Below are 10,972 nucleotides of genomic sequence, written 5' to 3' on the forward strand. Positions count from 1 at the left end.
AACTGTGGAGTGACTCTCATCTAAAATTACTACATATACACTAAATTTAGGTTCTTTCATCACTTGTTTAACCTCACATTTTTAAGGACGTTTATGACTCAATTAGTTTTTTTTTTAAAGAAACATTATTCATAATCACAGTTCGCATATGCCATAGCACACCAAAAAAAAATCAACATCTACACTATTAATAGATATGATTTAAAAAAAAAATGATATTGCGCTTTTCATCAGAGAAATTGGCTTCTACATCTCAGCTAAATTTACAAATAGTAGACATCAGTAAAAGTAGTAGGTTACGTCTATTACTTTAAATTTGTTATATAAATGCGCACACTGAACTGATGTTTCATTGTAGGCTATTATACAATCACCAGTATTTGTGTGAAGGGACCTGTCTGCAATTCTTCAAATGACCAGATGGGAGAACTAGAGTACTAGAGTAGAATTATCTTTGAAGCTCTTATGACTGTGGCACTGCCATCATTTATTAAACCGAGGTTTTGTCAATTTAATTTGCCTTAACAGCCGTCAAATACATACTATTTCTTATTTAACGCAGTCTCGTTTTTATACTGAAGCTTTTTAGGCTTTATAATGAAGGTGCTTTTCAAAAAGCAATACATCTTCCCCTAACAATGTACAACTATGACATATTGAATAGACTCATAATTTACCAGTTATTTGGTGGTAAAACTGGACTTGAGTTTAAAATTAAGTTTAGTGTCGTCCATTGCCATGTGGAGTGCTGTCATAATAAAAGTGTCCTGTCCCTTTAAGAGTGGGTTGTCAATAGATGCATATGTACAGCGCGAGTGAGATTGAGTAATCAAAACGACTGAAACGCGAGGCAGAAATGAGTGAGAATGAGACAGCGGTTGCAGAGCACAATATATTACACACTGAAATAAATTAATAAAACGCAAGAATTCCGTTGAACTTTGGGTATACACTCACAGGACCAACTTCGAGTGAAGTTTTGTTCAGTCACACCTGGCGTTATCGAGTGAACACCGATTCTGACAGGTAGGGCTCAAAGACAGCGTGTGTATCATCACACAGATAATCGAAAATTATACCTACCACTGTTGTAAAAATCGGTTTTAACGGATAAGACGGCGTGGAAAAAGAGAGGAAATTGTTTTGACGTTTCCTAATTTCTTAACTTACTCCTCGCGCTGGTCTCAAGGTCTTACCTGCGCGTGAGGAAAGTGAGTGGCGGGAATTTGGCTCCTAAAGGCTTAAAGATTCACCCGCAGTCTCGGAGTAAGTATTTATTTGTATTAATATGATTGAGATGTCAGTAAAACCATGTCCAGTTTAGTAACAGGTGTTCGGTTTACCATTATAACAGTGTAACTCATGCATGCAACTCTCTGAATAGTTCTTGTGGTGTGCAAGAAACAATCCCATCTTTATTTATCCAAAAAGTGTATAATTTCTGTGTGTTGAGGGCTCAAATGTCTGAAATCAAAGTTGATCTATTCTACATCAAACCATATGGCTTATTCTGGTGTCTCTTTCCCTGCTTCAGCAAGCAGAGTTGGATGAAACAGTCTCCTCTTCATATGTCAGAGACCTTTAGTCATTCCTTTCTTTCTCAGATAATCGTCGTTCTTGTTGCATCTTCATTAATTTGTGACATTAGAAGCAGCAGCAGCCTCATCTCTGCATTGTTATTTGCGTTTCTGTGAACAAAGAAAGACTCACTTGTGATCAATGCTGAATTACAGTCACGCAGGACAAAAGGTTGATTCAGATGGAGAATGTATGGCAGCTCAGGGTCACAAGTATAACTGCTGCTGTTGCTCTTAATTGTAGCAGAATGTAACTTAAGTGTGAGCAAGTTGCATAATGACTGGCATAAAAAGTGTCATTATTTGTATTTTGGCAGACAGCACTGCGTGACTCATCCAGGGCCTGTAGGTTAGGGGTGTGTGTGTTTCTGAAAGCAGACTTTCGGTGTGTTTGCGAGGGGATGAATGGTTTGAGGGCCACCTATTTAGTAGTTTCTCGCTTGTGTGTTTGTATTGTAGGTCCCTGTAAGGTTCTGCCTTTCCTACTAGTGCTCAGTGTGCAGAAGATAAGCACTGTTGTTTAACAAAGGCTGCCCCTAGGCCCTGTATCTTGGTCTAGGTGTGATAAGTGTCCCTGCATGTAAAGGCAAGCCAGGCCGCCAAACACGCTGCCGCCCGGCTCTTCTTTTATGTTCGTAGAGTAAAGAGCTGACTGAAGACACACACATATCCATTGCCATGTGGAGTGCTGTCATAATAAAAGTGTCCTGTCCCTTTAAGAGTGGGTTGTCAATAGATGCATATGTACAGCGCGAGTGAGATTGAGTAATCAAAGCGACTGGAACGCGAGGCAGAAATGAGTGAGAATGAGACAGCGGTTGCAGAGCACAATATATTACACACCGAAATAAATTAATAAAACGCAAGAATTCCGTTGAACTTTGGGTATACACTCACAGGACGTTTACACGACAACAGCGTTTTAGGTGGCTGAAAACGCAAACTTTTGAAAACAGGTTTCAAAGTGCAAGTTTCTGAAAGCGGTCACTGTGTAAACAACAAAAACGAATCTCTGAATATGATGATGTCATGCACATGCGTATTATGTGTTCAGTCTATAGTGTTTCATCGCCATCTACTGGCCTGGCAGCAGAATACAGCGTTTTCAGTCGTTCTCGCGGCTCCGTGTGAATTGGGATCGTTTTGGTATCTGTGTCATCTGTACGCAGAAAACTCAAAAGGAAAAACTTCTCCGTTTTAAGCATATCGTTGTCGGGTAAACGTACCCTAATGCTACGTCCGCATTAATCCGGATACATTTGAAAACGCGTTTTCATTTCAAAATCGTCTCTGTCCAAAATGCTCTCTGTCCTAGAGTTTTCAGCGTTTTCCAAAAGTTTCTCATCCACACTGAAATGTCAGAAAACGCTGAATTCACCTTACTGCGCAGTGCGCATGCAAACAACCTCATAAAAGCTCCCTGAGATGAGAGAAATGCAACTTTATTCTTCTGGCAAAATCATTTTGATTAGCAAAATATCTCACCATTCACTGATGCGTCCAGGTCGCATTCAGTCACTATTATATGTTTGGTCTAAAACGCAACTACTCTCATGTTTTGCTGCAGGACAGCAAATGCAAGTGAATTTTCTGTCATCTTTGCAGGATTGTGACATGAAGAGTGTGCAAAGTAACACATTTTAGCAACTGTGTGAAAGTGAATAGTACATAACAGGCACAATAGCGGTCAAAACATACACATCCATCGGTTCAATAATCGTCACATGACTAAACATGCGGCATCTTTTTCAAATACCTCAGTTTTCACAGTCCACACTACAATGCGAAAATGCCGTTGTCAAATTTATCCACTTTGGAGAGCGTTTTCAAAAAACGTTGTTTTCATTCATAAAAACCCCGTCTCAGTGTGGACAGAGGGCCTAAACTTAGAGAAAAAGATGCGTTTTCAAACGAAAACGTACAGTATTAGTGTAGACCAGGCCTAAAATTTCACTAGAACTACACCGTTCCCTCTCAGTGTCGTCATTAGTGTGTCTCATGCTTTTGACGAACCGTGTGTGTCGTACCCTTGACCTCACTGAGTAGCACCAGATGTTAAAGATCAGTTTCAGCCTCACAGTGACGGCATCGTAATTTAAAAAGAGAATCACACGGAGATCAGCCTTTAAAAGAGGATTGAAATTCTGAGAAATTCAGGATGCAAGCTGATGAGCAACACCATGCTTGTGTAGTCAGCAGATCGCAGGCTTTCATTTAGACGGGCTCGGTGAGTCCTGGATTACCTCCACTTGCTGTGTGCCCAAGGTTAACAGAAGCATCCCTTCACCACTTAGAAACGTGGCCACATGCCAGTCTTCTCTACGGCAGGCCGAGTCCAAACTGGTAACGGCTTCTGATGAGAGATCACAGAATAAACGGCTTGCGAGAGTTGTTGGCTCGGTTGAAAATCACATCGAGCCCTTCAGCCAATTTTTTGTACGCGGTTCGTTATTATAGCGAAGCATTTAGACCAGTCAATTTCAAAGCAGGTCGGACTCTAACTGCTCATTGACTGAGTACAGATCAATGCCTTTTCACTAGATTGTTTTTCTACCTCTGTGTCTGCGGTGGTGTTTTATTCATAACCTGTTTCATATATCATGTTTATTTTTAAGCTTTGCCCATGATGTAATTGTGGGGTGTTAACATTTAGCAGTGCCCATTCCCAGCTCTTAGACCCCAATGTTTACTCATGGTGGTGCACTTTACGTCTGTCGTCTGCTTGAGTGTTAATAAGTGCTTTCATTAATGTTGTTCTCTTGTGCGGAGTAATACCAATGCCAAGAACATTTCTAGTCCTGCTTTGACTTGATCTTTACTCTCATAGCTCACATGAACCCGGCCGCTGGGCACGACAGATGCTGGCCGTTAATGGCAGGACACGAGAGATGACAGAGAGCGCTCCAGATTTCACATCGAGGCAACTTTCTCCCACATCCCATTTTAGTTTGAAAGGTTACTCTACAAAAGTTTGTGTTAGTGGAAGATGGGCATATTCAGAAGATGGGCATATAAAACATATTCAGTTTTTATCATAGCTCGGCAGCACTAAGTTGCGTTTACTTGTTTTACATAATTTACACTAATTCACATAGATTATCTCATGTGGTAAATGTTTATTACAACCACAAAGCTGAAATTATGTCTTTAAAGTGTAATTAGTTGGACAAAACAATTGCAATCTGTGCAGTGCAGATGTAGTAATTGTCTGATAGGAAGAAGAACAGTTGCTGACTATTTGCTGACCCCATTCGCACTGGGTATTTCTGGAAACGTAGTTATATGAACTAGCCACCAGGGTGGTTCCCCGAGAACTAAATGTTTCCTGAGGGCAATTTCCTGGTTGTATTCGCACCGCCAGTACGAACTCTGAAGTGACGTAAGCCGTGCTTGTTGTGACTTTTATTTTGACGGCGCTGAGAACGGCAGAGTTTGGGCACATAGCGCTCCCATTATTCATTAGTTTACGATCTGTCTTACAGTCCTATTTACAGTCCTAAAAGTATTAGCGTATGCCTGATGCCCAATGTCGCTAGCTGAGCAGAAATACATAATCATATTTCATAAGGATTTTCTCCTCAGCGTAAAAGTTGAGAGGCTCATCTATCACTGTTTGTAGAGTTGGTAAATATAGAGTAAATGGAGTAAATATAGACCCTTACATCATTCACCTCTGACAATTTGTTCTTTGTAATTGTCTGTCCATTAGCATAAGTTAACCTTGGAATTTATTACTAACCAAAACTATGGGGTGAGTTTAGCCTTTAGAAAATGTGTTGTGTTGTGTCACCAAATAGTGTTGAATATCCGTTTGCACTGAGGCAACGTATTGATTTCTTTCATTTTACATTTGAATGGGTTGTCATGTCACTTTCTGACTGATTGACCATGGGACACATCTGTACTGTGAATGGAAGTATTTCCCCCCCAAGCATTCAGTATAATACCTCTTTGTAATCATCAGCAGTGAAACCAGGATGTTGAATAAGCTTTTTCTTATTTATCAGATTAGTGTCCAGTTGCCATGATCAAGTGAATAGGTTCAGGAGACACACTGTCAGTCTAGTTAACCATCACCATACCAGGGTTCCTGCGGGTCCTTAAGTCTTAAAGCCCCTCTGTTGTCATTTTATGCCTTAAAACTCATCTTTGATCACCAAAATGACATATTTAAATGTCAATTGACATAATGTAAATTGCATAAATATTTTTTTAAATTGAGATTCAATAAATGATTGGATTTACTTAATTTCTTATAATACAATTATACAGAAAAACTAATTTAAAATAAGAAATTAATTAATTATAAAGAAAAGCCATTTTCGGGTTTCAGCCTTTTTGGTGCATCCGTAACTCAGAGTAAAAATTACTTAAATTACTGAACATGATGGTGATTGATGAATGTATTTTCCTCAAAAGATAAAAACTATGACAAACAAACATAAAAGTTTGATCATTGTCTTTCCAAATATATTTCTGAAATCTGAAACCTTAATTTTATGTTTGTAACAAGTAGAGACGACGCATTTTTTATTCTATATAATTGCAAGTCTCTGTTTTGATGATGAAATTAAATGAAAAAAAACTGGATATATGCTTTTGGCTACTTCATTCAACTGTAATGTTTAACAAAACATTGTATTCAATATTACTTTAGCCGCATCATTTTTCAATGGTGAATTTGAAACAACAACAAAAAAGCGAAAGGTAAATAAAACCGAGATGGGATAATTTAACTATGACTGCTAAAGCGCAAAACAAATTTTTAACCATGACATATAAAACATAAACAAACATATAGCTTCCATATTTTTTTCAAAAAGATGAGTTGATCTACATGTTCAGGTAAGAGCTGAGTGCGAAAGGCTTGCTGCCTATTCATTTTGTTCTAATGTAATGTAAAATGTTCTACATTCTGTTCATCCCCAGTATAACGTCCCGACGCACAAATCAATCACTGCAAGAATAGATGCTCTCTATGAAAGGATTTCCTCTTGATTAAAGACAGCGTGTCGAAGCCGGTCATTATGGACTTGTGGACCTCGCTAACCACTGAATCCTATGTAACACTAACTTGCTATTACGTCACTGAACGGGAAATTCACAGCACAGTATTAGAGACACACAGAAACTATCTTTGACATCACTGCACATTTTTTGTCAGTTTTCATATCAGACAACAAGGTGCTGCCATAACCAATCAGATTTTTTTAAGCCCACACATTTTTATGATTAATCATCGCTGTCATGTTTGAGTACTCGGGTACTCATACCTATCCCTAGCAATAATGTAAAGTTTCTGGTGTATATGCATCCCATGATCAGTTAAAGGTGTGATATCTCTTCACGTAGCTAGTGTTTGGTCTATAAATTAAAAAGAAAAAAAAATAGTTGTTATTCTGCAGTAGAATATTATTAGCGTTGTCTCTTAGATTTTAAGACCATTTTTTAAATTTAAGTCACTTTATAACACCAAGTTGCATCTTCACTTGTTAGTGGGCGGCAGACACTGGACAATTCTACTAAAACAATGACACATTCGCATTGAAATCCTCGTGCTCTGCCTCGTGGAGCATGTTGACAAATTATACCATTTGACTCTTTTCAGGTCGTTTTTTGCCTGTAGATGTAGCATCCAGGTTTAACCAGTAGTCTTGTGTATCATGTTGAAACACACTACTCAGAACACGTTAATTGTTTCTCTATTGTGTATTAAAATTAATTGTGCTTATAGTCTTTAGTGTTGTCAAGATTACCAGACCTTTGGTACCAAGTCTCGCTACTGAAATTTAAACAATGTGACGATGCCAGCATTTGTGCATTCGGTATATTCGGTACTCCCTGATAGACGCCTGTGTAAGCGCTCTGTGAAGAGCGTCAAAGGTTTCTATTTACTACGTGTTTTTGAAGAGTTGATCATTGCAGCCAATCACAGACATATTTGTTGAGCGCAGTGGCCAATCAGAGGTATTTAAGTTTGTCAGAATTTGTTTAACACTGCTCAAAAGACCAGAACTTTCGCTCACCGCGTGCTTTAGAGTTCTGTATGCTCGCAAATCATTATTATTAAGTGGAAATGCAATGCAATTTAGAGATTCAATTGTGCAGTGTAGACAGCTTTTTTGATTATTGCATGAGTGTAGATCCAGTGAGCAGGCGCTGAACGTAACCAAAGTGATTGACCGCTTCAGTGATTATAAAAGGAGCTCTCTTTGCTGGCTTGTGTACAATTAGATTTTTTTTGTTTCATGCAGCTGCACACTACAAAATCTGTATTAAATTTGTTAAACAATTTGTTACTCTATATCAAAATAGAACTTGTTCCATGTAATGTGTATTTGTTTCTTTGTTCCTCATTTTATTATTAATTTTTCACTTGATCTTTTTATAAACAATGTTTAAGCCACAGACTGTAAAAAAAGATGGACGACACCCCTTCACGCTCTTCCATTGGTGAAAAGTGAAGCCGCCAAAGTCCTAATATGGCGCTGACATATTGCGCAGATTTTGGAGCTGCGGTAATGAATGCGGGACCCGAGTCTGTGCAGTACTAAGCTGGAAGTCAAATAACAAAACTAAGTCATCAAACTTATTTCAAAAAACGAACACTTAAACTTAAATCAGCGTGATAGAAAATACCTAAACTGACAGAGAACATTTTTGGAAAAAAATTATTTTAAGTGTAATTTGATTGTTTGTTTCCATCACGTCCCAATTAAACGACACTTTATGACCTATACTGGGACCAACCACCGTGGGCGATCGAGACGCTTTGGCTTCACCTTTCAGCACTTGTGCGACACGCTTGTTTTAAACATTTGAAGTAGTGTTGCACGATACACCTAGAAAGGTATCGCGATACCGAGCTATTAAAATCTGTATGATATGAAATTTTATTAATACCGGTACTTTAAGAGTGACATCACTCTAAATAATAAGAGCAGTATTATCGATTGCGACTTCAGTTCTCTTTCGTGGATTATTTGGATTGAATAATCAAAATTCTATGTAAAAATGTACGTCCTGGCAAGTATTCACGTAAACACAATTGGGTTTGTCTTTAGTGAACGTAAACCGTTTGTAAAAATAAACCGTATGTGTTCCATTGGGTAGCCTACGTGCAGGTCTTAAAGGGCCGGACCAGCAGCCTAATATTCTGTGTGATTAATGTTAATGAAACAACAGAAAATAGACAATTACCCAATGCTTGACTGAATAAATATATCTATTTATTAAGAATCAGTCTATAGTTAATTTATAGAGGCAAGACTTTTTTTTTCAGCTACAGTACTAGGTCTATTTAACAGTAGCATTCACAAAAGAAATGAAGCACTGTTTATTATATTTGTCTCTTATAGTATTTGTCAAATTGTTTGTAATTAGCTTTTTTGCTTATTTTTAATAACAAAGATAAAATTAAATTGAATATCTATATTGTAATTATAAAATTACATTTAAAAAATACTAAACTCGTTTCATGAAATAAGATTTTGGTCATCCCAACTTGTTCAGAATTGTGAAAGGTTAGCAAATGTTAACATGATTGATAATAATGTCAATGTTACAAACATCTTTGTAATGACGTACACCCAGACGCTTGCTAATTATTATATTTTATTTAATAAAGGGGAGGGAATGGTCAAAGAGCAGGGAAGGAACAAAGTTTTAATTTATAAAACAATGAATTGTAAGTTCTGTCCTATTTTTCAGTTTCTTTTACTGTTTTCGTTTTTTTCTAATGGTATCGATTCAGTATCGTATCGAGGTATTTTAGTCTGGTATCGCATCGAAGTCATAATTTTGGTATGGTGACAACACTAATTTGAAGGCTACATGCTGTTTAAATGTATAATTTACTTATATTTATTATCAATATAAAGAATAAACTAATTAAATTTAATATTTTTTTATTTTCAAATAGTTAAATAAAATTGTGAAATAGTTCCAACGGTTTATGGGATGGTACCGAGAACTGTGTTTTTTATTTATTTTTTTTATATATTTTTTTAAATTTGTTATTAGTCTGTTACAGTAGTTTTCCATTAACTTGACATATGAGCCAAGAGTGGTCCTCCTCCCTTGTAAAGATGACGTTATGCAGCTCATCACAGACGTAGTGATGAAAAGAATTACTCAACACATATCCCTATGATTCAGCATTGATAGCAGGTGTGTAATGTTTGTATATCACCCTTTAAAAGAAGTGGATGAATTTCTTGCTGTCCCACAGTCTGAGTAGTCAGGCTGTTGCTTTACCCTCCATTGTTCATGATATAGTTACAGACTCCTGCATTCACTCTGTGTTTATTTAAGAGCCTGAAGTTCATTTTTTCAGATACATGAGCAACCTGTCAACCAACTCACTGCCTGCGGCTCTGTTTCTTTTTATTTGCCTATCAATAGTTTCAAGCACTTATGAGTGAAGCTATTGTTCATGCTTACTTATGATTCGTATGGTTTTTGCTTGTCAATTGTGACATCATGGACCAAATTCAAACAACAGTGACTTGCTATAATCCTTTCTGTTTAGTCTGGTTCTGTTTTTTTTAGTTTTTTTGTTCAGTCGCAAAATTTAAATTCTATGGTTTTGAAAGTGTTAATTTATAGGGCTGAGTGTTATACTGTGTGCTGTACCAGCAAAGTACACTGGTATAATATAATTTCAGTTCCCTAATCTGGACGAAAATGTAGTACAGTTCAACATAGTTCGGCAATTCAGGCAATGTGAAATGAAGCATAAAAGTTAATGTGAGATTAATTAAATGGGTCAATGACATGCAAGAGTGCCCACCACAAAGCAAAGTAAAAACCTTTTAATAATATAGTTTAAAACTCCTTTTTTGAAAGCTTTTGTACCACTTTGATGAACATTTACAGTATCATACATTTTATTTGTATTTAATGTTTTATTTAATAAGTTAATAGTTCCAAACAAAAACAAATGAGCATTGAGCCATTGACAACGCCACATCCGTTTTTCCCACCATCCTTTGGTGTTACATTATGTGATCACGTACTTATTCATGCAAATGCTTGTAAACCATTCAAGCACGATAAGACAAAAGGGAACACAGTGCAGTCTGTGAAATTCTTGTCTGTGTGACACGCACACACTCCAGTGCTTGATCGGACAAAAACACACAAAATTATACCAAAATGGCTGTTTTGTCGAGTATCCTTACAATCACAGTCTTAAAATTAGTTAAATTAAGTCTTAAATGAACGTAAAGAGTTGCAGCAGGTCTTAAAGTGACAGCAGCCTAATGAACCCACTGCTGTTTGAATAAAGGATTAGTTCACTTTTTAAAAAACTTTTGCTGATAATTTACTTACCACCATGTCATCCAAGATGTCCATGTCTTTCTTTCTTCAGTCGAAAAGAAATTAAGGATTTT

This window comes from Siphateles boraxobius, unplaced genomic scaffold (genome assembly GCF_051911475.1).
Source record: "Siphateles boraxobius isolate OS27281-9 unplaced genomic scaffold, OSU_SipBor_1 1, whole genome shotgun sequence".
In the NCBI taxonomy this organism is placed as follows: Eukaryota; Metazoa; Chordata; class Actinopteri; order Cypriniformes; family Leuciscidae; genus Siphateles; species Siphateles boraxobius.